The 25,001-nt window shown below is 39.5% G+C and overlaps 1 protein-coding gene across 2 annotated transcripts in view; it reads left to right on the plus strand.

Annotated features, from left to right (window-relative positions):
• CDH4 (cadherin 4) overlaps positions 1–25,001 on the plus strand; it is a 458,588-nt gene that overhangs the window by 24,113 nt on the left and 409,474 nt on the right. The window lies entirely within an intron of this gene.

Below are 25,001 nucleotides of genomic sequence, written 5' to 3' on the forward strand. Positions count from 1 at the left end.
TAAAGCCAGGTGGAGGATCAGTTAGAATTCCAGATATCCTCAACTTTCAAAATAATGCTCCTGCCTGAAAATCCTTCTTGCTTTTGTTCCCAACTGTAATGAGGCACAGCCTAAACATTGTAATAACTGAGGCAGGAAAAAGGGAAAAAATCCAACCCAACAAGTTACAAGAAGAAAATCTTTTTGCATGTTTACAGTAAAGCCAAAATATTTGTGCTGTGTTTATTTAACTTAGATGCTACTTATTGGTTTATTCCAGTCATGTCATTTTTGTAAGATGACACATCCCTGAGCATTTAAGTCAGATCCCAGAACAGGAAACACTTAGCTGGTCTCAAGCTTTTATTATTATTACAAGTTGTTTATACTGCTCTCAGTAAAGAGGGCAAATAGCCGCAGATAAAGTTCTTTGCCTGATGTTAATTGTGAGAGCAAGTAGGTGCCTTTAGATCGCAAACAGTCTGATTTGCATGTGCAATCAGGAAGCTAGGTATCCTGTAGCTAGCCTTTCTACATCTTAATTGTGTCTGTAGGATGGTGTCTGCAGATTGGGAAGCTTTGCTTTAAAGATCCCACCCCTAGAAGTGAAGAACAGGTAAGCTGTCTCAATGGGGAGTTTTGTTTGCTTTGCTTTTTTTCCTCTGAATTCAGTCACTCAATCAAGTAAATATATATACACCCTGTCAAAGTATAGCCTGAGGAATCTGACACTGGCCATCGGTTAGTGGATTTTGCTTAGTAATTGCTTCATCTATTCAATACTATTGAAAATACCCTTGAGCAGAATATAGCTGCAGGGAACAACACTCTAAAGCAGCAACCTAATTAATGAATCTCATTGCCACTTAGACGAGCATTATACACTTGGCCTTGTTGTCAGTATAGATCTGTTCCTACAACGTTATATGTTTGTCCAGAAAACTGGTGTGATTATTAGAAAACTGAATAAAGTGGGCTCGGGAGGCTGGTGTGTTAGGGTCCGTGAGTGCAGTGGACTGTACTCGCAGTATGCAGTTGCATTCCTGACGTTGTATGTGTCACCAACATCTTGTGGCTGTGTGGAACACTAAATATGAATACTCTTCACTTTTATCTCGGTAGCTGTGGCCAGAATTATTCACTGCATTTAAATCGAGTGAAAACAGGGTAACCATAGCTGGAGTCTGAAAGCAAGTAAATTGTTTTCACATAATAAATGGGAGAGCAAAACAGAAGTAGGTTGTTTTTTTTTTCTTTCTATTTAATATTTAAAAACCCACAAGCTTTTGTGTGTATTCAGTGAGCACCTGGGTTTTGTAATCTGGATGGCGGGATGGAGTGTTTGTCTCCAGTTGAGTAAATCGGACAGTGATACCTGCTGGGGAGCACATTTATCCTTTGGAATTAGCCACAACACCTTTCAGTGCTGATCAGTCATTTTTAAGTCAGTGAGCATCTGGGTTGGTCATTAGGCAGCATAGAAATCAAGTAGGGCCAGTGACAGTGTGTTAGGTGGAGAGGATCGAAATCCATGAATTTTACTGATTTATTGTCCTGTACATCCAGCATCCGTACAGGCAGGTCTTAAAGCTGTGTGAGAACCCAGTGGAAGTTCTTTTCTGCTCGTGCATGTCTCCTGAATCAAGAAGGAATCCTCCAGTAAAAAGAGATGGCAATTTTCTGAGGTTCAGAATTCCAAACTTTGGTAAAGCAGCTAGCTAATTAATAAAGCATAAATTGTTGGTATTATTATGTGGAGTGGTGCTGAAGATCCATTATTTTATTTAGTGTATTTGTCTTAAAGTGATTACATTACTAATTACAAGGCTCACTACTCTGTTTAACGGAAGTCCAAATAATTATAATTTGTTTGCAGTTCCCACCCTGCATATTTTCATGCAACAAGACAAATATTTTGTGGAGTGATTGATCTTGTGCTTTTCTTTTTGACTGTTTAGGAAAATGGAAAGTTTAATTTTTGTTCTAAAGTAAGTATTTCCAATTTTGCCACTCTTGTTCTGACAGAACCTTGGTAAAGTTGAAGAAACTTGAGGATAAGGCCACAGGAGGGATGACTGACTCTCAGGGTTGGAACCAAGTATGTTCCCGATAAAGTCCATAACAAAATGCCTTTTTGTTTTTGCATAATTTATTTTGTTTTTTAAAGAAGTAGATTGAAGTTCTCAATCCCGGATAATCTTGAAGCAAGAGAAACCCTCCAGCCTTGGAAGCAATTTGGGAGCTTAGGTCTTTACTCTTACAGGAGTAATTTGAAGGACAAAATTCTTCACAGGCTTTTCAATGAATGCTCAATTTATGGCTCTTTGGACTCAACAGCAGGCATTTAAAAACCTACATGAATGTGGGACATCAAAAGAATGTGTTATTTAATGTTAGGAAAAAAGTTGTCAAGCTCTTATAAATGACTCGGCAAACTGAAGCTAAACTACCTAAGTCACTCTGATAACTAGAGCTGTACTTCAGAAAACGAGAAGTCAACGTTATGAAGTTATCTCCTTGTTTTATAGGGAATGTGGGGAAGGGGAGCTGTGCCTCTAAATCTGCTTGTAAGTTTGCTGAAGTTTAGGTAGCAAAAACACATTCTTTGAAAAACTACCTAGGAGAAAAAATGCACAATCTCAAACTTCGATAATAGTTCCTGAAAATAGCTGGGCTGCCAGAATGTCAGTATTTGAAATAAGAAGATTGCTAAGGGGAAATGGCAAGTAATAAGGGGCCTAAAGACTCATGAAAAGCCTGCAGCTTCATTTTAGTTTGAGGGAGAGAAAATTGCTTAGTGCTACTTACAACATCTTTCATTCAAAGATCTCAAAGCTTGCTGAACCAAACATAATTCTTTGAAGAGAGGTGTAGACTAATGATCACTTTACTCATCATTGAAATGCAGCCGTCTCTGTGCAGGAGCATACTGACTACTTGGCAGCAGGCATCAATGCTACCTTGTAGTTCAGTGCATGAAGAGCTAAAAAGCAGTTGGGAAGAGGTTGGGGCAATAGAATGCGCTGAGATGCCATCAGTTAAGTCTCGGCACTACCATGCTTTTAATTTATGAGAAAATAGTAATAAAAGATCAAGGAGTGCAGATGAGGTTATTTCCTCTCTCCTGACATTCATGTTTATTATTATGCCAAATGTTTCCTTTATTGGGAAGAAAATGGGGCAGCCAAGATTCTTAATATTAAAAGACTTTAGTGGAACTGTTAAAATTCCATCCTGTTCAAAACTTTGATGCCAGCTGGCTGTATTATCTCTATAATTTTCTTCTTCAGTGCATACAGAACTGCATTAGTTGGTCACTTACCAACAGACTTGAAAGACCACTACCTTTTAGCTGGAAAAATAACTGGGATGTTTTATGAGGGAGAAAAATGGATTGAATTGTTTTTTTTGCTTTTCGATGATGATAGTAGTAGTCTTTATCTCCCACCCCCACTCTTCCCATGAAGACAGGAACTCCCAATTTTATTTTCAGTAGTGTGAATACAAAAAGTTCATCCTCGACTGAGATGCATAAATATAACCCCTTTTACTATGCAAGTAATAATTGAACTTGTAATTCTCTTAAGAGCTGTTAAATGCATGAACAAGTCATGAGAGAGCATTTGTCATGGTTATTTCAAATACAGACCTTGCTTCAGAGTTCATAATCTGCAGAAGGAACCTTTGTGTGCAGAGTTCTTCACAGCACTGGGGTTTGGTGAAGGGGGAAGAACTGAGAACACCATTAACCTGAATACTTTCTCTGAGTCTTGGAAAGTCCTTGCAAGCAAAATATTATTTGATCACTGCTGATAATGTATTGCAGGCATTTAAGCAGCATAAGTGTGTTTATGCTGAGCTTTCTGAACCAGAAGGATAAAGAAACTTCCTAATGAACCTCCTGGAGAGCCAACCCTGGCGCTGGGTCTAACACTGTTTTTTTTTATCTGATACCAGACTGCTCTAAATAGGTCTGCAAGCAGCTCCGACAGTTTGTGCTATTTAATAAATCTAATCTGTAAAACGGGTCACGTAGAAAACCTAAAAACTTTTCTTCTAATTACAGTAAGATTTTATTGAATGCACATTATACACATAGATCATCATACTTATTAAAAAAAGACTATTAAGATTTAACAGTTCAAGATTTTTACAGGCAATGGGAACAGTGGAAGCCTAATGCTTTCGGAGAATCATATCTGCATTAGCAAGATAAAGGACAATTTAGGAAGATTACAAAAGCAATGATTTAGAGTACAACATAAAAATCTGCTGAGAACTAATTCGCAATGCCAGCTGCTGCTAAGCTTCTTAATCTTTATCTAGTTCAATTAAAATCTGAATGTTTGGGATTTCATTAACAACTGGGGACTTGGAAATTACATGCACTTTTACACTGTATTCAACTGCTTATGCACATTATTGGAAGTTGCCCGAAATGTCTTCAGGTAGACTTGAGATATAATTAAAACTTAAGTACTTAAAGGATAATGCAGAGGTAAAAGAGGATTATTTTACTTTTTCTGTCAGATCCAATTGACAAAAAAAAAAATAAAAAGGAAAATCTTGCACAAGTCAGAATGAGTTGCAAACCAGTAAGAATTTTAATGCAAGTGATATTTATGGACGATTGTGCAATCAGACGTGCAGATCAAACAGCTTCACTGGAGGGTGGAGTGAATTGGATATTGTAATTGTGCCCTGCACTGGTTGTATTTTCTTTCTGGAAAAACCACTTCACATCTATCGCTCACTTCTGTGCTGATGTAACCACGCTGCTATCAATTAATTATGCGTTTCAAAGAATCTGCAAGTAGGCCTTTCTAAAATTAACCTAAGCAAAGTGATGAACAAGCTTTTAATCACTTAATACTGTGTATAAAAAATAGTTTCTTTCCATTAATTCCGCAAGAATAATTCTTCTAAAAGTTTTTCAGAAATAGAAAAGCACTTTCTTTTCCCTTCCTTATTGTTTTTCTTCTGTTTCCCATGAAACATTTGACCATCGTTGGCTGCTGAATTAAAAAAGCCAAATAAAATGTGTCAGTGTTTAGCCTTATGTCTTGAGGCTGTCATTGAAAAGGTTGAATATTTGGTCATTTGATGGTGTGCAAGAACACTGACTTTTTTTTTTTCCTATCTAATGGATTTGTCATGCTGGCTGTATTTCCAGAGTGAGCAGGGATGCTGGGGAAGTCCCTTTGAGCAGGGTTACATGGGGCTGGGGCCAGCACAGTGGAATCTGCCAGTTAAGCTCTGGGTCAGATTCTCAGCTGGTTTAAGTTTTCAACGTTTCAAACTGGAATGGGTTTCTTTCTCTTTAATTATTCAGTTCTAATGATCTTAGGTGCCACTACAGGATGTGGAGGTAAGGCTATTTTGGGCACCAGTGAGGGTATTCAAGGTGGTGATGTTTCTTTTGGAAATGTTGAAAAGATGTAGTACTGTGGGATAATTGGTACAAGACTTAGAGACAGACCGGCCGGGTTTAAATGGTGTGTTTTGACCAAGTTAACTTTAAAAATGATACAGTGATACAGTGATAAAAAGAAATTATTCAGTAGTGAAATTTCTTAACACGCTTCCTTTGTCATAGGGAATTAAGGTGCTATTCTTAGCCAAAGAAAACAGTGAGGTTTTGTCTGCCTGGCTACTTGATCTTTGTTTTTTCTTTTCCCTTTATTTAAAAACATCGTGTTAGCAAAGCCAACCAGTGCTACCCAGTGTGTAGGGTTACTGCCAGATACAATTTTCAAAACCAAAATACTATCTATTTTTTCCCCTGCTCCCTACCTCCATCATGATTTTTTGTCTGTGATTGGGTTGCTCCAGGCAATGGAGAATGCAAGAAAAATAAGTGAATTTTGACTTCAGTGTACTTTGGCCAAGAGGCTAGCTAATGCATAATAAAGGGAAACCTATTTACAGAAACAAGTATATGATGGTTTTCTTCCTCTTGCATGTTTGGATTTTGGTTTTTGAATAGTGATGTCTTATATATTATTTAATAAGATCAATTGTCATTTCAGAATTCAAAGTAGGCCTTTTGCATTCTCTTTAAAAACTGAAGTAAAAGTGTCTAGATTGCAAGAGTTAGTCTCGAAAAATCAATTACGTTATTGTACATATAGTACAATTACAACTGTACAAGATGTACAATTGCATGTTGTATGTAGGCTATGCAGGGCTATCTTACACTGCAAAGGGAATCTCGCAAATGATTTTCCAAACTGGATTGCTAGGACTAGGGCTACGGGAGGCAGGGGAGAGCAGAGTAACCAAGCAGTGATGCCTGAAGGTGTTATCAGTGCATACAGGAGATTTTTAGTTGTGATAAATCATTCCTGCTGCTCAACCCTGCTCCCACTTAGAGCAGTCGTTGGGAGCAGGATGGAGTTGTCCTTTTGTGTGGAGCTGATCCTGGGACTTCAATAAATTGAAATCTGGCTATAACCTTCCTCATATGTGGGTGCTAAGCCCAGTGAGGTGTATAGTATTTCAGCTTCAGAGATATTAATTTCCCATGCTATGTGCTGGGATAGGTGTCCTCAAAAGATCAGAAAATCTGCTCTTTCCTCTGCCTCTAGAATGCATTGAGTATTTAGAGGTATTTCTTTAGGGTTTTATTCTCTGATCTTAAAATGGATCAGCCATTTTGTAGGTAGCCCAGAATGACAACTGGGACATAGGCGTTTGCTGCTTGGATTTAGATCTTTTCAGAAACGTGGGGGCTGTTACCAAAGATTAAAATAAGCTTCCTTCTTTTTTTCTTGCAAAGAGAAAACTGAAATAAATAAAATGAAGAATATTGATATTTCACAAATGGAAACAGTAAATGTGTCGCTAGGGAGATGAGTGGGAGTTGAGAGCAAAGATAACTACAGATATGATAAGTATCTGTACGTTTGGCTTCAGATATGAAAATCTGTGCCACAGATTATCCTTCAGGAGTAATAAATACACATTATCTGTAATTATTCTTGAACTTCATCAACCTTACTTTAATAACATACTTTGCACCATTTTTTTTTCTGAGATCTTTTATTTTTATGGCACTGTCAGGCTTTTTAATTTTAATTCCAAGAAAATTGCTCCAGCTGTTTATGGATTTTGTTTTAGCTTCCATTTCTGTCATGCTCTTGAAAGCTGATGAACTGTCCCCCTTCTGCTCTCTTGCTTTGGAGAGGTCTGGTAGCAGGTTGGAGTGTTCTTGTGTCTGAGCTACCCTCAGATGATTGTTTTTAAATGATTTTTTTTCTTTTTAAAGAAGATCACAGGCAATGAAATTTGCAACTTCTATGATCCTACAGCAGGAGCCCATTCTCTTTTGGGTATATCCCCTTTAGCAGAGTGGCAGTTGTGGAGAGCTGACTTGGTGCACAGTTTCTCTTTGTGGTGATGTGGTGACAGTCGCAATTGGACTTCTCAAAGAAACTGAAACCTTCCTTGAGTTAATACAAGAGGCCATCAGACCTGGTGATGAGTAAAGGTGTGCTCCCAAGAGCTGCATTAGTGTTGCATTAAGCTTGATTTGAATCTTACCTGTGTGAAAATAATGGAGAAATAGTGTTCCTGAACAAGAGTGGAATTCCATGTCTGGATAAAATGGGGCTGCTTCAGGTAGGAGAGGAAATCTGAAAATAAAAAAACCTCATTGGGCTTGAGTGAGTAGAAAAAGTACTTTTATATGTGAATGTATGTGGGAGACTTGTCTTGGTATAAATCTCATGCAAGAGTTTGCCTGTAAATTTGGCAATGTAAGCAATATTTAATGTTTTTAACTTGAATCTTCTTACAAATAGTCTCGATTTTTAAAATATGGTGTTAAACAGGCAAAATATTAGTGTTAAAATAAAAACATTAGTGTTAAATGAAATGTGTTTATCAATGGACGCAGTAGAGTGGCATGTGTGTTACCAGCACCCCCATGGTTGCACGTTGAGCTAGGATCAGCATGGATATTGAAACTGTTATTGTTTTTTTTCTGCTGTTATAAGTATGATCACATTTCATGGTGTCCTGAGGTCTTAAAAAAATCAAGAACCAGCAGTAAGCAGAATTTCAAGTGCAGCTTTTCTGAAGAACAGAAATGAAATATAGATCAGTGCACTCCTGCATACCTGATGACATGTTAACTGTATGTTATGAGATAAAGCTGAAGTTGAATTTTAGACCAGTTACTCTGAGTACGCAGTTTTATTTCCTAATGGCAATGAAGTATTCAAACTTCTCCCATTTCCATCAGTGTAGTCCTTTCCCAGCTCCTGATGATGTGAGGTACACAACTGTGGGCAGCAGGCCGCATCTGCTCAAGTAAAACTGGCTATGTGAGGGACTCTCAAGGGAACCAGAACATGAATTTTAGTGGAAATGTCAATTATTTCACTTGTTCAGGAAAAAGAGTCAATTTTCAGGTTCATGTATGTCACCATGTTCCCCTTTTCTAAACATTGTTTAAAAAAGTATTTTAAAGTAAATTTTAGGGTGAAAAGTAAATCCAAGCCTGTTAAAGCCCATTCTCTAGCCTCAACTTGAATGATTCTGAGTAACTTCTGATCAATTCCTTGAATGGAATATTTTTTTTTTTCTTCATGCCGTTTTCATTTCAAATTTTGCATTTACTAATGGCACATCTTTACTGTATCTGAAGATTGCCATCTGCTGGTATATAAGAGCTTTGGGGTCTGCTGTTAGTAAATTTGAATTGAATTGGTTATTTTCTCAGTTGATTTTTCTGGCGGCATTATGCTTCATAGGACAGGGAAAATAGTAGGGAAATAAGGAAGTAGGGAAAACATTAACAGCATTTACTTTATCATACCAAACACTGTGCAATTTCGGCTTAATTAAAAGCCCATGATAACAAGATACTGATGCTTCCCACGTGAATGAGCTTTCCAGTCCTCCAAATGAAGCCATGTTCATATATCTATTCTATAAGAACAGAAGAACATGTTATTAAAAGGTTAAGATGTATATTTTCCCTAAGCATTTGGAGTGATCCTGAGATGTAATGGTTAGGTAGCTCAATAAACTAGCAGGATAGAATTTAATAGTGTAAATTGCAAAAGCATGGGAGATGCCTCTCCCTCCTCAAGTAAATTTATAGTTAACACTAAAATTCATTAGGTTTCTAGACCCTGATTCCTCCCAGCACAAGGATCACTGGAGGAACATACTTTCTCCCCACCAGATGAGAAGGGGCTGATGTAACCTGCACCAAGCATTGAGCAGGCAAGGAGCATTTAATCTTCTCCTCTAAGCTTCAATATTGATATGTACCTGGAACCTCCATCATCTCAGAAATTTGGGGCAGCTGTGGGATGGGAAGGTGGCTGCTCTGCACTGATTGCAGGTGGGTGACCTGTTTTTAAGGAGGCCAGTGGGTGCTGGGAATCTGTGCTTGCTGTGAAGAGCTGAGGAGCTAGTCTGCACATTTGGCAGGGGTTGTGGCTTTCAAGCAGGTGAGAACATCTGTAAGTCAAAATGAGAGCATCCATAAGACAGTCAAAACTATGTTTTTTTTTTTCTGTCTAGTTTGTAGTTATTTCTTAATGACGTGGTGCTGAGCTTGCTGCATCTTCTGTATCTTACTTTTAGGTGTCAGTTTCCTGTGAGGAAGTACTCGAGTGCCTAGCATGGGGCTTTGTTTTCTTTCCCAGGGACCTAGTACCTAAAGCTTAGCTTTAACTTACCCTGTCCTGCTGCGTGTGATCTCCGTGGAGTATCACAGCTATGTAACTAAGCTTTTGAAGTCATTTGCAAAGGGCTGTGCTGTTCTCTTGGTCAAGAAAGAGTATTTTCAGCTGTGGCTGGTCTATTCTTGCTTGAAGCGGTGCTTACCACATAGGCACTAGTAGCAAGTAGGTGATACTGTGAATATGAACATACTGTTGCTTCTTCCACTGTTACGAAGCATGCAAAAAATTGCATTGCTCTGTTAAAGTGGCTTGTATCTTAGGGGTAAGGCACAGATAATGTGATGAGCTAGCTGTTGCTGTACTATAACTATTCAAGCTTTTATTGAATTGGAAACTAAGTATATGTAAAATTTCTGTTGACTTCCTGAGATGTTAACTAAAGCATGTTCACACACGTTATTGTTGAGTTTCTATCTGCTATTCTGATTTTATTTAGGAGTTTGCTGTGTTTTGTGTATTAGCAGTCATCTTGTCCAAATATCCGATGTTTCTCTTTGATGTGAGAGGTCTTGTCTGCAGAAAAGAGTGAAAATAATGGTGACACAACACAATGCGTGTTTACATGAAAAGGTGTGTTCTAAGGTTCTTTTGTATGAACTTCATAAAGTGTATTTATTTGAGAGATTCAGCTGTTGGCACTGTGCTTTGATTTTTTGGCTAGCTACAGAGTTGTCAGTTACGCTGTATGTGTTTACTGTTAATTATAAATAGTCTTGTTGGCTTTTTAAGGCAAGCAGGCTTTCCACCATTTGCTCACATAAGCCAGGTTTGTACATCGCTGGTGCATAACTATTTTGAATGTAGAAGAGTGGGGAGGTTTATCAAGAGGCCATAAGGTATGAGCTTACAACCTGGAGCGATGTTGACTGTAAAGATAATTAGGTACATAGAATAAAAAAAGAAAATCATCCCATCGAGTAGATTGAGGGCGTTTTTGCTATGCACCAGCTTGTGCAAACACCGGATTTATGTGAACATGCTCCAGACTGGAGTGTTCAGTGCACAAGGGCAGTGTGAACCAAGCCATCCAACCAGGTGCATGTTGTTTCTTCTCCCTACTAGAGAGAACATTTACCTCAGGTTGTTTCATTTACCCCTCATTAGATAAATATTGACTTTTTCAATTCTTTAAGGAGAAGCACGCTCTGAGACATAAGTACTGATTCGCACCTTCTGTAAGCATCTCTACAAAGTAAATACATGTTTACAATAAAAAATGGAGTACCCCATTAATGTGGTGATTGATTGACATGAAAAAGCAGTTCTGTGATGGATGAGACAAATGGCTCATGATAGCTCTGAGGAAATGAAGTCTAAACCGTCCTTGTCATTACAGATTTTTCAGTGGTTCTTTTTTATTATAAGCAGTCAATTTACTTCCAATTATAACATGAGCTATAGTGAATCTTGCTGTGGTGGTTAATCAGAGATCAACAGGCATAAATCACAGTAGACAAGACTTGGCTATTAAGAGATGGACCATTCATTAACAAAAGCAATTGCATCATTCTGGTCTCTTCCATGGCACGCATAAGTCTCATTTCCTTTAAGATGTTCACAGTACTCGTGTTGGCCTGTAATACGTTTCAGTATCGTTAGATGTGGCGTGAAAATTCCCCTGCCTACGTGACTTAGAGAAAGTGGCTTGAAGTTTCTCAGCTGCTGTGTTGTGGTTTAAGTACAGTCAGTAACACACACAGCCACTTGCTAGCTCCCCCTCCTTCCCCCCCTCCCCCCCCCGAGAGATGGGGAGGAGAATCGAAAGAATGTAACTCCCACAGGTTGAGATAAGAACAGCCCAGTAACTAAGGTATAACATAAATCACTGCTGCTACCACCAATAATGATAAGGGAAATAACAAGGGAAGAGAATATGATACCACCTGTTGATACCCAGCCTGGCTGATCAGTGAACTAGCCCTTCTGGGTAACTCCCAGTTACATCCTGGGCATGACGTGCTGTGGTATGGAATACCTCTTTGGCTAGTTTGGGTCAGGTGTCCTATCTCTGCTTCCTCCCGGCTTCCCCTCCTCCCTGACAGAGCATGAGGCTCACAAAGTCCTTGGTCAGACAAAACATTTGAGCAGTAACTGAAAACATTGGTGGTATCAGCGCTGTTCCCAGGCTGAAAGTCAAAAACACAGCACTGCACCAGTTACTAAGAAGGAGAAAAATGACTGCTATTGCTGAACCCAGGACATGCTGATTTGCCAAAAATTCCTTTCAAAATGCATATCACAAATTATTCAGGCATACACTTGTTCTGTGCATAAGTATGTTAAAAGGCTGTGAGATGAGAGCCTTAAATTGAGAGAGATTTTACCTTTTTTTCTGTATAGTGGTAATATCTGGCCCTTGGAGTGGCCTGAGCCCAGATATAGCAAAAACTTCATGCAGATGATTTCAAACATGTGAATTGCTGTTGCTCTTTTTAATTAATAATTATTTCTCTTATTTCTTTTTTTTTTTTCTTCTAATGGTTGGGATGATTTTGCATGCAGTCAGCCCAGTTGTACTCCTGTCTGCTGGGTAGTTCTAAGTAGTGGTGACAAAACAGAGTTTTTACTTGAAGTGAGACTGAATAAATCTTTGGTGGGTGTATGAATAAATCTTTGGTGAGTGAATAAATCTTTGGTGGGTAGGAGGAAGGGCAGAAAGAGGAAAGATAACTCATCAGCTCCTCAGCTTCTTTTTGCAGGTATTCCCTTTTGATTAAATATGCTGCATCTTTTGAAGAAATAAATCACTGTGTTTGCTAAAGGTAGAGCAGGCTGCTGTTGGTGATGATGATTTACCAGGGTAGTCATGTCATTGATGGATTCCAATATTTGTTAGCAAATAAGCTTGTTAACAAATGAAACATGAGACTGTAACTTCAGTATTTCCCCGATTTGTTCACCGGTGTGTGAAAAGGGATTGATGAAATGCCCATTCCAATCCATGAGAGTCTGTGGTTCTGGTGGACTTTGGAAGAGGATTAAAACTGTTTACAGCTTTTTGGTTAAGTTTACTTACAGTAAAGTGTGCTTAAAGCTAATTGTAGGGTTTTCAAACCCTTCAGTTAGCTGAGTGATGATCATACTTATAAACATGACCTTAATTACAAACAAAAGAGGTGGGGAAGGGGGAGCTGCTTGGTCTCAAATGCTTTGCCTCTCTTCCTAAGAGCAGAAGCACTTCTCTCAAATATAAGTTTTCTTGCTGTGTTTTGTTGCCTCAATAGCTCCTTATCTGTGAACCGGTAAAAAATGAGTCTGTGTCATGGATCATCTACCATTTGTGTTTTGATTTGCATTCCAGAATATGGCTTATATCTGATATAATGGGTTCTTCCTTTATTGTGGCATCTGTCCTTGGCTACACACGATTACCTCCTTGCAGGCTCTTACTGTGTGGGGGTCTGACGCTCGCCCTGAGCACCCCCTTTTTGTGGGTCTATAAATTACATGTGTGACCTCAGGAGGTTTTTGTGCAATTCTTTCATGTGTGGCAGAGATGATAAATCTTCCTTGTCTCACTGTGGCATTTTGTGGATAAATCCATACATGGCTCTGTGGGGCAGCCGTCAAATAACCTGCTTGCTGGTGTTGCTGCTGGTAAATAAGCCTGGAAATGTCCATCTGTGGGTTTAATTCTGTTCGGCGTTTCTGTGTGAATGTCTGCTTGGTGAAAGCATTCAGAAGACTGTTCTTATGTATCTTTACCTGAACATCTGTGGCTTAAACAAAGGAAACAAAAGTTCAAATGACTCCTTTTAGAATTTGGAACTGTATTGTATCTTTGTAGCAGGTTATCCAGCCTTGTTCCTTTTACTGGGGGGATAGAAAAGTTGATTAACTACAGTATTGATGACCCTCCCATCCCTGAATCTAGGATGTGATTGGATAAGTCTATATTTATGCAATATATTGGTTTTATATGAAAATAACTCGACCTCAGTGGCTGTGGTCCCCTTCGGTCTCTGTTGTTGTCTGGAGGACATCATAATGAGAACATCATTTCAATCAGTGCAATCAGACAAAGAGATTCTGTTGCAAACTCAGGGAATATTGTGTCCCAGATGGGAACAGCAAATTTAATTACTGACAATGGAATGAGTACAGAATGTTTCTGCATGCACAGTTCTGGACAATGCACTGCTTCGAACCGCTTGCAACTTGATTTTTTGCAGTGTTGTGCTGGGAAGAGTTAGTGGATGGTAATCCCCTAAACTGAGGATGAGTGTGTGTTACAGAAAAGCTGGTGAAATGCTAATGAATTCGTTGAGTGAAGTCTGCAAAATAGCTAAACATCTAAAGAGCAAATATCAAGCACTGATATTTATGTAGAGATAGTACAGAGGACAGAAAAACTGTTTGTCTTGGAGAGGCCCAGGAAAGCATTCTTTTTTTTTTAGTAGGGAGACGTTATTTTAGGTGGCTGCCTTACCCTGAGAACATTCCTCTGTGGTGGTGCTGCGGTTCTTCCTCTGTAGGAAGAGGGCAAAGGTGTGTAAATTGGGAGTTGCTGAACAAATATTGCAGATGCAAAATAAACCAGAAGTTGATGACAAGCTCTAATTCTTCTTGGACTTGCTGAACAGCTGCCTGTTGCCATCCCAGTGTGCTGGAGGTAATGACCTTCTGGATGCTTTCTCATAAAACAGTGAAGAGCTGACTTTATCATCCTTAAAGCAGATTACCTTTGAAAAAAAATGCTTTACAAATACCAAGGGGTGCTCTTCAGATAGGCATATTTTCTATTATAAAGTCTTGAATATTTTTCTACCATTAAGTGAGAGTGTTTTCCCAATTCAGTGAGGTATACGGGAATAGTTCATATGGAGAAAGCAGGGCGTTTTCTGTCTAGATCTGTCTAGAAGACCTGTGTCATGAGATGGGTTTCTTTTAAGTTGTCTTAAAGAAGGTCTAGTAAATTAAGATTTTTGGATTTGGTTTTTTGTTGTCTTTTTTTCGGGGGGGGGGGGGGGGTGCTTTTGGCTGGAGGGGGGGCGGCGGGAATCACCTTTTGCATCACGTTTCTTTACCTACCGTGATCTTGGGTAAAGATGTTGTGTAAGTCTAGCAGTGCCTTGCATGTTTGTGTCTCAGGCTCTATGTGGTGATGGCAAGATGACAGCAATAACACAGTGTGACCAAGGCTGTGGTTTTACAGGAGGGAAATAGAGATATTTCCCCATCAGTCAGAATACCCAGTGTCCGGACATGTGTTGGGTTGTTGTCTTGTGGCTCAGCCCCATGATGGTGTGGATTCTGGTATGCAAGCTCTGTTCTCAGTACTTCTGTTCATCTGTTTATGTTAATACCGGGTAACAACGAAAACACTAGGCTTGGCCCCAGTATACTACCGTGGGCTTCCTGCTGACTTGTTTATGCCTTCTCATCCCACAGGTTTGTCTGTTGTCATAGTTCCCATGTTCTTTCCCTTTTTGAAAGCAGGACAGGAGGTCTCTATGGAGACAGGCATCAGTTCCACTCTGTGCACTAAACTGTAGGGGTTGCTGTAAGAGCAGAGCTGCAAACACATTCTGTCCCCTGTGGAAGCCAAAAACGCTGCCACGCTGACATCTCCAATCCCCAGTGTCTCTGGGAATTAACATTTCAAGGTCACAACAGCTTCGCTGTAACAACACTGCGTGCTATTACCTTCATTGGATCAGTAATGTGGTAACAGGAACATCATCCCTGCACAGTACAACTTCAGCTTCCAGGTTTTTTTTCATGAACTGCATAAAAGACACCAAACTGTGCCAATGTGTCTTTAGAAGTAGGACACATGAATTTCATCAGAAATGAAAGTTGATGGTAGGTCTCAGTAAATCATTGTGACATGGGCAAAAAGCTTTTTAGAGCTGCTATTGTCACAGAGAAGGAAGTTCAAGAGTTGTCTTAGCTGGTGTGTGTATGTAGGTACTCGAACTTGTACCCAGAGGAGCTGTGTTGCTGAGCAGTGTTGTGTAAAAGATGTGACTTGAGTCTCCAAAACCCTCTGAGCAGCAAATGGCTGGAGGCAGGGAGGTATCCGTCTCACCTGCTGTCTTTGGGGTTGAACGTTGTTGTTGTCATCAGCTGTATGACGGAGATGAAAGGAAATGCTGTCAGGTTTGCCTCAAACAACTTTAATTCGTGTAATGACGAGGAATGTGTTATGGGTGTAATTTTCAGAAGTGTCCAAGCAACTCAGGAACCAAAATCCATCAACAGTGCAATCACTGAAGTTCAGGTTCCTCTATCACTGACTATGTAAAGTGTTACTCTGTCATAGTTCCGGTTTGTGCCTAGCTGCATCTGAAATTGAACCAAGGACATGGAGATGTGCGTGTGCATATATATATGTATGTCTGCCCAGCTACCTTTTGTGTGTGCTTATCTGTAATCAGACAGCTATATAGGATGAGCCTTTGCTCGCAAGGCAGATAAAAAAGTAAATCATAACTGAACCTGCTCTGAGAATTGAAGGGTTGAAATGGGTAGGATGAGTAGAATCTGAAAACTCCACCAGATGAGGAATGAGAGTTAGATGATGTTGTGTTTCGTTTTTCCCTCCTGGAGGGGACAGTACTGATCTTGCACGAGGTTTATTTCAGGGTCCTGCATGGATTGGTGGTCCTGACATGATGCTGATAGAAGTGTCATCTCTTGTTAGTTTATAGCATATGCTATGAATAATAATTGCACTTTATAGCAAATTTCCTGGATAACACACATAATTAGCTAAGTGTAATTTCAGTAGGACATTGGCTAAGTGTGTTTAAAGGAGTGTTTAAAATATCCGTGATTGAAAGGTGACATAGTATTTTGTTCAGTGTTGTGATCCCAATTAAAAAAAGTACTGTAGGATCTAGTGTCACATGAAGCCCACACAGCTTGTAAATGCAGATCAGTAGTTTGCCTGAAGGACGGCATCTGAATGTTGTCTGTCTGGAGTGATGGTCCGCATCCTGCCACTAGTAGCACACAGCTGTGTAGCGTCATGCCACATCTAGAGATAGAGCAGAGAGATTGACGGTTCAGTATTGGTTATGAAATAAAGGTCAAGTTCTGCTGTCTGGTAAATGTGCTTTCTGTTAACCTCCTTGTATGCCATGAAATTAAGATTAATTCAGATAAAGCCATCAAGGATTATATTGGTGGGGGTTGGTGTAATGATTCCAAGCTGGTGCATAGTTTACAAGAGGGAGTAGTCCCTTGGGCTGCTGGCAAGAGAGAAAATACCCCTTTTAGTACTGTAATTTCTTCTGTGCATTTGCTGGTTGGGTTCTGTCGGCTCCTTAGGCACAGGTGGTTGGGTCCGCCTCAGTGTAGGAGTTTTATCAGGTTAATGTGAGGTCTCCAGGAGCTCAGCTTCCTGGAATATTTTCACATATAATCTAACTTAGGTCTTCAAGGCTCTTTTAACCAGTACGGGGAGGGGGGGGAGTTTCCAGAGTTTCCAGAGGCATTTGTTCTATCTCAAGATAGGTGTTCAATGTAGGACATCCTCTGGGACTGTCTATTGGAAGGGCTCATTGGCTGTATCCACTGTGAATGGGTTTTATTGTATTTCTCTATACAGGGTATGACTGTTCCTTCATCACTGATGAAACGTTACTCAGAACATAATGATTGCTTAAGACAGTGACTTTGTCCTGCATATGGTATTGAAGAAGTGTCAGAATATTGTACTTACCATGGGTGGGAAAAATGAATAATAAGTCTTCTGACTTACTGACACACTTCTGTTCTGTAGTAATTTATATCTATGAGCAAAAGTAGATCGGAGGAAATAAGAATAGGCACCAAATCAAATAACAAAATTTTGAAAAGGTCAAATTAATATATTTTTACAGCTATCTTTCACACACTGCACGAGGCATTAAAATTCTAAGTTCTCGTGAGAATGGATTATAATGAGAACAGGAACCGGCACATTATAAATCCACTCTCCTGGCAATAATTTAACTAGAACAGTAACTGGTACAAATGTAATTCATTAATTCATTTTTATGACAATTTAAAGATGAAATCTGGTTGTTATCATGTGGCCTTCATATGCCATATCTGGGGCATTTTTTTTGTAGCTACAGAGTCAAAGAATTGAGACTAAGATACATTATAATAACAGGTGGTTATAAACCTCTTTGGAGTCTACCTTATCAGAATTGCTGCCTTTTATAAATTTCTTTCACTTTAGATTGGGTTGAAAGAGTATTTATAAAGTAGTTTTGATTTGTGTCTGTTTAGGACAGATGGCTAACTTAACCGGTCTGATCTCAGTTTCTTATTGGACCCCATCCAGTGGTCTTTGCTAGTCTGATATCTGAATGCAGCATTTCCCCAAACCTTCAAGTGCAATAACAAAGTAATTAAGACTGCTTTAAATTGTAAATGTCCATTTAAAAGTGTGAATTTTTTGGTAAATGACATTGGTGGAGCTTTCGTTATTTTGCATTTTCAGTTGCACTGACAGTGAAGACTGACACCAGTATCATAGAATCATAGAAAGGCTTGGGTTGGAAAGCACCTTAAGATCATCCAGTTCAAACCCTCTGCCATGGGCAGGGATGCCTCACACTAGACCATGTCACCCAATGCTCTATCCAGCCTGGGCTTGAACACTGCCAGGGATGGAGCATTCACAACTTCCTTGGGCAACCTCTTCCAGCACCTCACCACCCTCACAGTAAAGAACTTCTTCCTTATATCCAACCTGAACTTCCCCTGTTTAAGTCTGTACCTCTTACCCTTTGTCCTATCGCCACAGTCTCTGATGAAGAGTCCTCCAGCTTTGTAGGCCCCTTCAGATACTGGAAGCTGCTTTGAGCTCTCCATGCAGACTTCTCTTCTCCAGGCTGAACAGCCCCAACTTTCTCAGCCCGTCTTCATACGGGAGCCCCCTTATCCTCGTGCCCTCCTCTGGACTTGCTCCAACAGTTCCGTGTCCTTCTTATGTTGAGGATACCAGAACTGCACACAGTGCTACAAGTGAGGTCTCGCAAGAGCAGAGTAGAGCGGCAGCACACTGCTGGCTTACGTTCAGTTTCTCTTCAGCCAACACCCCCAAGTCCTTCTCCTTGGGCTGCTCTGAATCTCTTCTCTACCCAACCTGTAGCTGTGCCTGGGATTGCTCCGACCCAGGTGTAGGAGTATTGCTTGTTATTAATAGATGCTTGTGATTGGGGAAAACCCTGGAACAATTTAAAAACAAAAATCTGTATTTTAGTTTGTAGTGCTTAGATATGGGCAAACCTTGGCTCTGCTGCAGTCAGCAACAGAACTCCTTACTGATTGTAGCTGGATTGTTATTTATGCTAAAATAGGTAGAAGAGATGACATTATAAAATCCATGTTAATTTTATCTCTCTGCTGCACCTTCCCCAGAAGTACCAAACATGTTTCCCTATCCATAGTTCATACTCTTGCCATTCTGACCGTGTTGGGTATGCTGCCTCTTGTGCATCAGCCGCTACTTCACTATAACAGGCTTTTGTGGCTTCTTCACCATGGGATGTGTGGCTTAATCTTAATGAAGATGTCCATATGAGCTCCCATCTGAAGAGCTGCCACTAGAGAGTTTTTTAACACCTAACTCGTGTACCAACTGATGGGTGCTTCCAGTGTCTCCATTAATGTTATCAATGTTTAGAGGCATTAATGATGATCGTAATCATGGGTTTAATAGAAGATTGTTCGGGTAGTAGTAAAGACCTGTGTACATGCTGGTAGGGTGTTTTTTACAAGAATTGCTTTAAAAATTGATTTACCAGAGAATAATAGATGTAGTTTTAATAATTAAACTGTAGACACTAATAGATTTTTTTCTTGTAAACAACAATGTGTTTTCATGAAATGTTGCTTTATTGTGCCCTTTGGAAATGTAGGTTCTTCACATTGTCTAGCCATATATTTACTGTTAATCTCATCAGTGAAAAGTCTATTTAGACCACAGAATTTTGTGAGTTTTATATCCAAACTCTTTTTTCCTTCCCGTTCTATAACACTTATTAAACTGCAGGTTTTCTATTTTAAAGATCTTCCTAAGTACCAGATTGTTGAGTTCTTGGAAAAAAATAAAATAAAAAATCAGAAAGGAAGCCTTGCAATAAGCAAAACCACGATCTTAACGTGTCCTGTATGATGGTATTAAAATTCTGAGTAGAAGGGATAGATTATTTCCTATAAGCCCTGAACTAATGGAACAGTAGCTGTAAATTCCACACAAATCTGTTGTATTTAGGGGATGTTTTGTGAAGCCTCAAAATGAGGTATAGACTGGTTAAAATGAGGGAATAAATGTATTTATGTAGAAAAATAATTTTATGCACAAACCTGTCCCTGTAGCTGTGTCCCAGCAATGTACACTGCAGAAAGGCAGAGTAACATGTGGTCTTGCTTGGGTCTCTGGGCAGTATTTTGGAGGAAGTGTGGCAGAAGAGGTTTACAGACCTGTGTGAACACGACTAAAACTTCTGCTCTAGGCTATCTGGGAAAATGCGGTGTGATGATATGATGTGTGGACTAAAATACTCTTAATTTATGCTGCTAGAAAGTGGAGGGGAGAGGGAGTATCTGTGGTTCCACCTATACACCTATTTATTAAGATAAATTAGTATAATAGCAGCCTGGTGATGGACTTTAGATCAGCACACCAGCTGCACACCTGGAGGGTTTTCTGGTGAGCACCAGTAATTCAGTATACATGTGGGTCTTTGATTTGCCTTGAAGAAACAACAGTAGCCCTTGAATCAAGCCTGATCCATGATCTATGTGCAGCTTTCCTGAAGGTGATGTGTTTTGCCTTGGATTTCTGCTTCTACAGAGTAGTGCCAGTTTACAAGATGGTGGTATTTTTAATTTAGGTTTTACAGCCCAGAGCTGGTTTAACTGCATGGGCATTACACTGTATCATGGTGCTTCCTAATGCTGTTTCCTTTCTACTATCAACATAACTCCATTGAAATTCAGCTTTTTAGATGGAAAAAGTGAGAAATGGCTTAGAATGGTTGATTTTTTTTTTTTTTTTTTTTTTTTTTTAGCTTACTGAGACTCTGGGAGTCCTTAGCTCCAAATACTAGGAAGGTCACTTAGTTCTTCTGAGCTGGAGGTGACTCAAATGGTCCAGATAGAGAAACTGCTAACAGTGGAATAGTGTGAACTGCCCAGTAAAATCTCTTGTTGTTGTTCTGCTATTTTAATTGCTATATGAACTTTAGACTATTTCTTGTGCCTCAGAAGAGGGATGCAAGGTTTAGTTCTGTCACATGCAGAAAAGAGATAGGAAACGCTTGAGTTTTCACTCCAACTTCAAAAGATCTTACAAGGCAGCGGGAATTTTTGCCATGGTAAATCTCCCATAGGTTTCCCCAGGACAAACAAATAATCTGTATTTTGATATAATGACTGAGATTGCTGTTGAGTGAAACTAGAAAGGTGAAGTGTGTTGACAAGTCATGGGGCTGTATTGTTCAGCCTGAGTATAACCTGAAAATGACAAGTACAGCTTCTGAGAATTTGAATATGTGACTGAATTTGACAGGTAATGAAGCCAATTAGTCAACTAGCAACTTAAATGCTTGGTTTTATATACTGAATAAGAACCAGCAGGTCAATTGTAATGTAAAAATGCACATTTTATTTTAGCTTTCTGTTTTTAGGATTAAGCCGTGTGTTCAGCATAACAAGAAAAGAGCAATAACCTTTTGATTTGATGATATACACCTTTTATGTAAACCCATGAAAAGTGATTGCTGGTATCTTGAGGAAACAGCACCTTAGGGAGATTACTAGGCAAGGCGAACAGCTGGAACACATAATCTCCTGAAAGTCTGATTGTCTGTGGATCACCATGTCTACCCCAGGGAGCTGTAAGTGGTACTTTTTAATTCTTCAAAACAATAAATTCTTTGAAAATTTTGACTTTAAAATTGTTAGTAACCATGAAATTTGACCATGTGTGAAGCCACATCTTTAAACAGAAAATCCTAGTTTAGGACTCTATGGAACTTGTCTCATATTTACATACAAAAACATCTCTTACTTTCTTGGCATCTAAGATTAATTATTCCATCAGTTTAACTGAAGTTTAATTTAACTGGAGGAATACATATATCTAATCTATTTGACAGTTGGTGTTTTTTTTTCCCAAGTTAATTTAAAAGAAATTTAACTGCATTTTTCACTGAAAGAGGTCTGGCTTTGTGGGTATGTGCATTGATTTAATTAGATAAGCTTTAAAAAAAAAAAGGGACAATTTCAGTGAAGATAGAGCGACTCTATTTTTCTCTTCTAGGGTACAATTCTCTTGAGAAATGTTCCTGTCTCTCCACTGATGTGGTAGTTTTGCCCTCGTTGTCACTACTGTGTGTTAGTGTTTGAAAGGCTGCAGGCCGTGTGGCTTTCCTACCGCGTCTAGTCTATGCACGTTCACTTAAATGACGAAGCATGATCTATGCCTTAAAAGAGATGTTAGATAGTTCTTAAAATCCTACCTTAATCATCCTTTTTTGTGTTTTAGCTTCTTACTATTAAGGTAAAATATCCAGACCACTTCTAGCACATCCAGTGATCTGAAATAATACATGTTTTGAAAATGATACTAAGCCTTAGTGCCCAAAGCTCTGTCCTGTGATTGTTCCTAGTGATGCAGTAGGGTGTTGCTTATGCTGAGGGAGTGTTTCTCTTGGTGCTGATCAGAGTATCAGGCTCCTAGGAGGTGACACAGTATAATGAAACTAAAATCATTATTTTCAGCCAAGCATCCTGCTCCCTGTTGGCTTGTTAGCCCTGATGTTGTGTGGTGCACTGCTGACTCCGGAAGTGTTTCAGAGAGGGTTTGTCATCTATTCGGATACCTGCTAGACATGTCCGCATGGCGTGTTTGTGTCTCTCAGCTCTTCCAGAACACTGATTTTTTTCTTTTTCCAGAAGTTTTTTTCACATCCTGGCAAAATTCTAGTGCCTTCTGCTTGGTCTGGATCTCAGGTGGAACCATCTGGGGGGTACCTGGAGAAAAAGGTGTTTGAGCTTCTATTGTTAAAATGCCACTTTGAGAGCCTTGCAGGAGGGTGTTCCATTATCTCTGCAGCTAGAGGTGCTACCGAAATCTTCAAAGCCAGCTGTTGGACTTAACAATATAATTTTCACCTGAAACTTTTTGTTCTAGCAGGTGATAATGATTAGGAATTGGGTATTAAAAATCTGCTTTTTTCCCCAGGATGAGGTTTTAGCCAGGCATCAACACGGTCAGAATGACTGTAGCTCAGTGCTGCTTTCTCTCATTTAAATGCCCTGTTGCAAGCACCTGCATCATTCTTGAAATGTCATCATAAAGCTTGTCAAATAATTTGTCCCTCAAAGTCAGATTCCAGGTGATCTAAGTGTACAATTTGCATGTTAATTTAAATGTGTGAGCTGGTTTGGGGTTACACCCACTGGTTTGGTGAAAGCTTTGAGAAAAGTTTTCAGACAATGAAGATGAGTGATTAACAGGCATTGTGGAAGGCAAACATCCACACCTTCTTGTCAGTCTTGGGAGTGCCTTAGGAAGCCTCAGTTCCAGGAGGGTGGTTAAGTCTTTGAGCATTTACATTATCAGCAGTAGAACTGTCATATCATGGAATGGTTTGGGTTGGAAAGGACCCCAGGATCATCAAGCTCCAACCCCCTTGCCATGGGCAGGGACACCTCACACTAAACCATGTCACCCAAGTCTCTGTCCAACCTGGCCTTGAACACTGCCAGGGATGGAGCATTCACAGCCTCCCTGGGCAACCCATTCCAATGCCTCACCACCCTGACAGTAAAGAACTTCTTCCTTATATCTAACCTAAACTTTCTCTGTTTAAGTTTAAACCCATTACCCCATGTTCCATCACTACAATCCCTGATGAAGAGTCCCTCTCCAGCATCATTGTAGGCCCCCTTTAGATACTTCAAGGCTGCAATGAGGTCTCCATGCAATATCCTTAAAGGTAAGTATGTGTCTAAGCCCATTCTTCACGAATAGCTCTTGGAGCTCTGTTGGAGGGCAGGGCAGACCAGCATTTCCAAGTAGTCATCATGTTTATATGATCAGTAAGCTTAGGCTAGTCCTTGTTGAAAATGCGGTTTTGTTGTGTGTGACTCAACCTTTTTCTGGCTGGTGGAATTATCAGTTACTTCAGAAAATGGTGAGCTTTCTTTATATTTAAATTTCCTCTGATTACGTATCCCTGAGTAGAGTCAACAGTTGAGATTCGTCACGTGTCTTTCTGTAAGTCTGTCTTGTATTAATTATGCCTAACCATACTGTGAAGTTAAAATGGATTTGCAGGTGAGGTAAAGGGTATCACTTGTGTACCACTGTGTACCAGAATGCTTTTTTTCTTAAACAGTTTATTTCCATCCTGTATTGGTGGGGGATGGATTGTTTGGCCTAATTGTTCTTTATTACCTCTCATTTCTCTAGTTTTATCATAGCTTGATATTAAAAGTCATAATGGGCAGAAACTTCACATGCCAGCTGCTAGACTGCACGTAAATTCTACTTTGGGACCAATACTTTTCGCTCATCTTAAATTTTATTAATGATTTTAAAAAAAAAATCTTCATTATTCTTGTTTTTAAGTGTTTCTCATTTCTTTTCCAAATAAATCTGCTGTGTGATGCTCCAGTGAGTCATTACAGGATATTGGAGGAATTCTGAGGTAGAGAAGGACAGACGTGTAACCTCAACGGGAGGGATGGGTGGTAGTGATGGTTTAATGACAGTAACACATGCAGAATTTTAATAAGCTTCCTCCAGGTTTAGTATGTTTAGTATCTCAAGCAACAGTAATTCATATAGCATTGTGTTGAAATAGTGCCTCAGAGCCTCACTGCTGAGCACAAAACAAACCCCTAGAAAGACGTATAGTCTCTGGACTAAAGAAGCATTAATCCAGCCTTTCAGATGTCACGTAGAGACCAACAGATGGAAGACAGAAGAAAAGGAGCCAAAGCTGGAATGAGTGAATTGGTGTTGATAGGTTTTAATTTTTAAATATTGATAGATAATTGCTACACTCACTTTACAGGAGGATTCAGTCCTCCTTTTTGGTGATACCTGAGAAACTAGATTTGCCGAGCTTGGCTTCTTTGATATTTTGATGCTGAGAGTCATGAGAGAACACTTAAAAGAATGGAATTGTCATGAGTTCCAGCTTTACTAATGTTCAGTTCCTTTCATGCTGTTTCTTGCTTTGGAAGGTCTGTAAAAATAAAGTAGAGGTGGGGGGATAGAAATGTCTCAGAGGAACACTGAGCAGCTGCACTCCCTTTACAAGGATCTGCAGTCCTACTGAGACCTGAGATCATAGAATAACT

The sequence above is a fragment of the Pezoporus flaviventris genome, unplaced genomic scaffold (assembly GCF_033815535.1).
Source record: "Pezoporus flaviventris isolate CSIRO_AGI_PZ_B2104156 unplaced genomic scaffold, CSIRO_AGI_Pfla_v1 ptg000213l, whole genome shotgun sequence".
Lineage (NCBI taxonomy): Eukaryota > Metazoa > Chordata > Aves > Psittaciformes > Psittacidae > Pezoporus > Pezoporus flaviventris.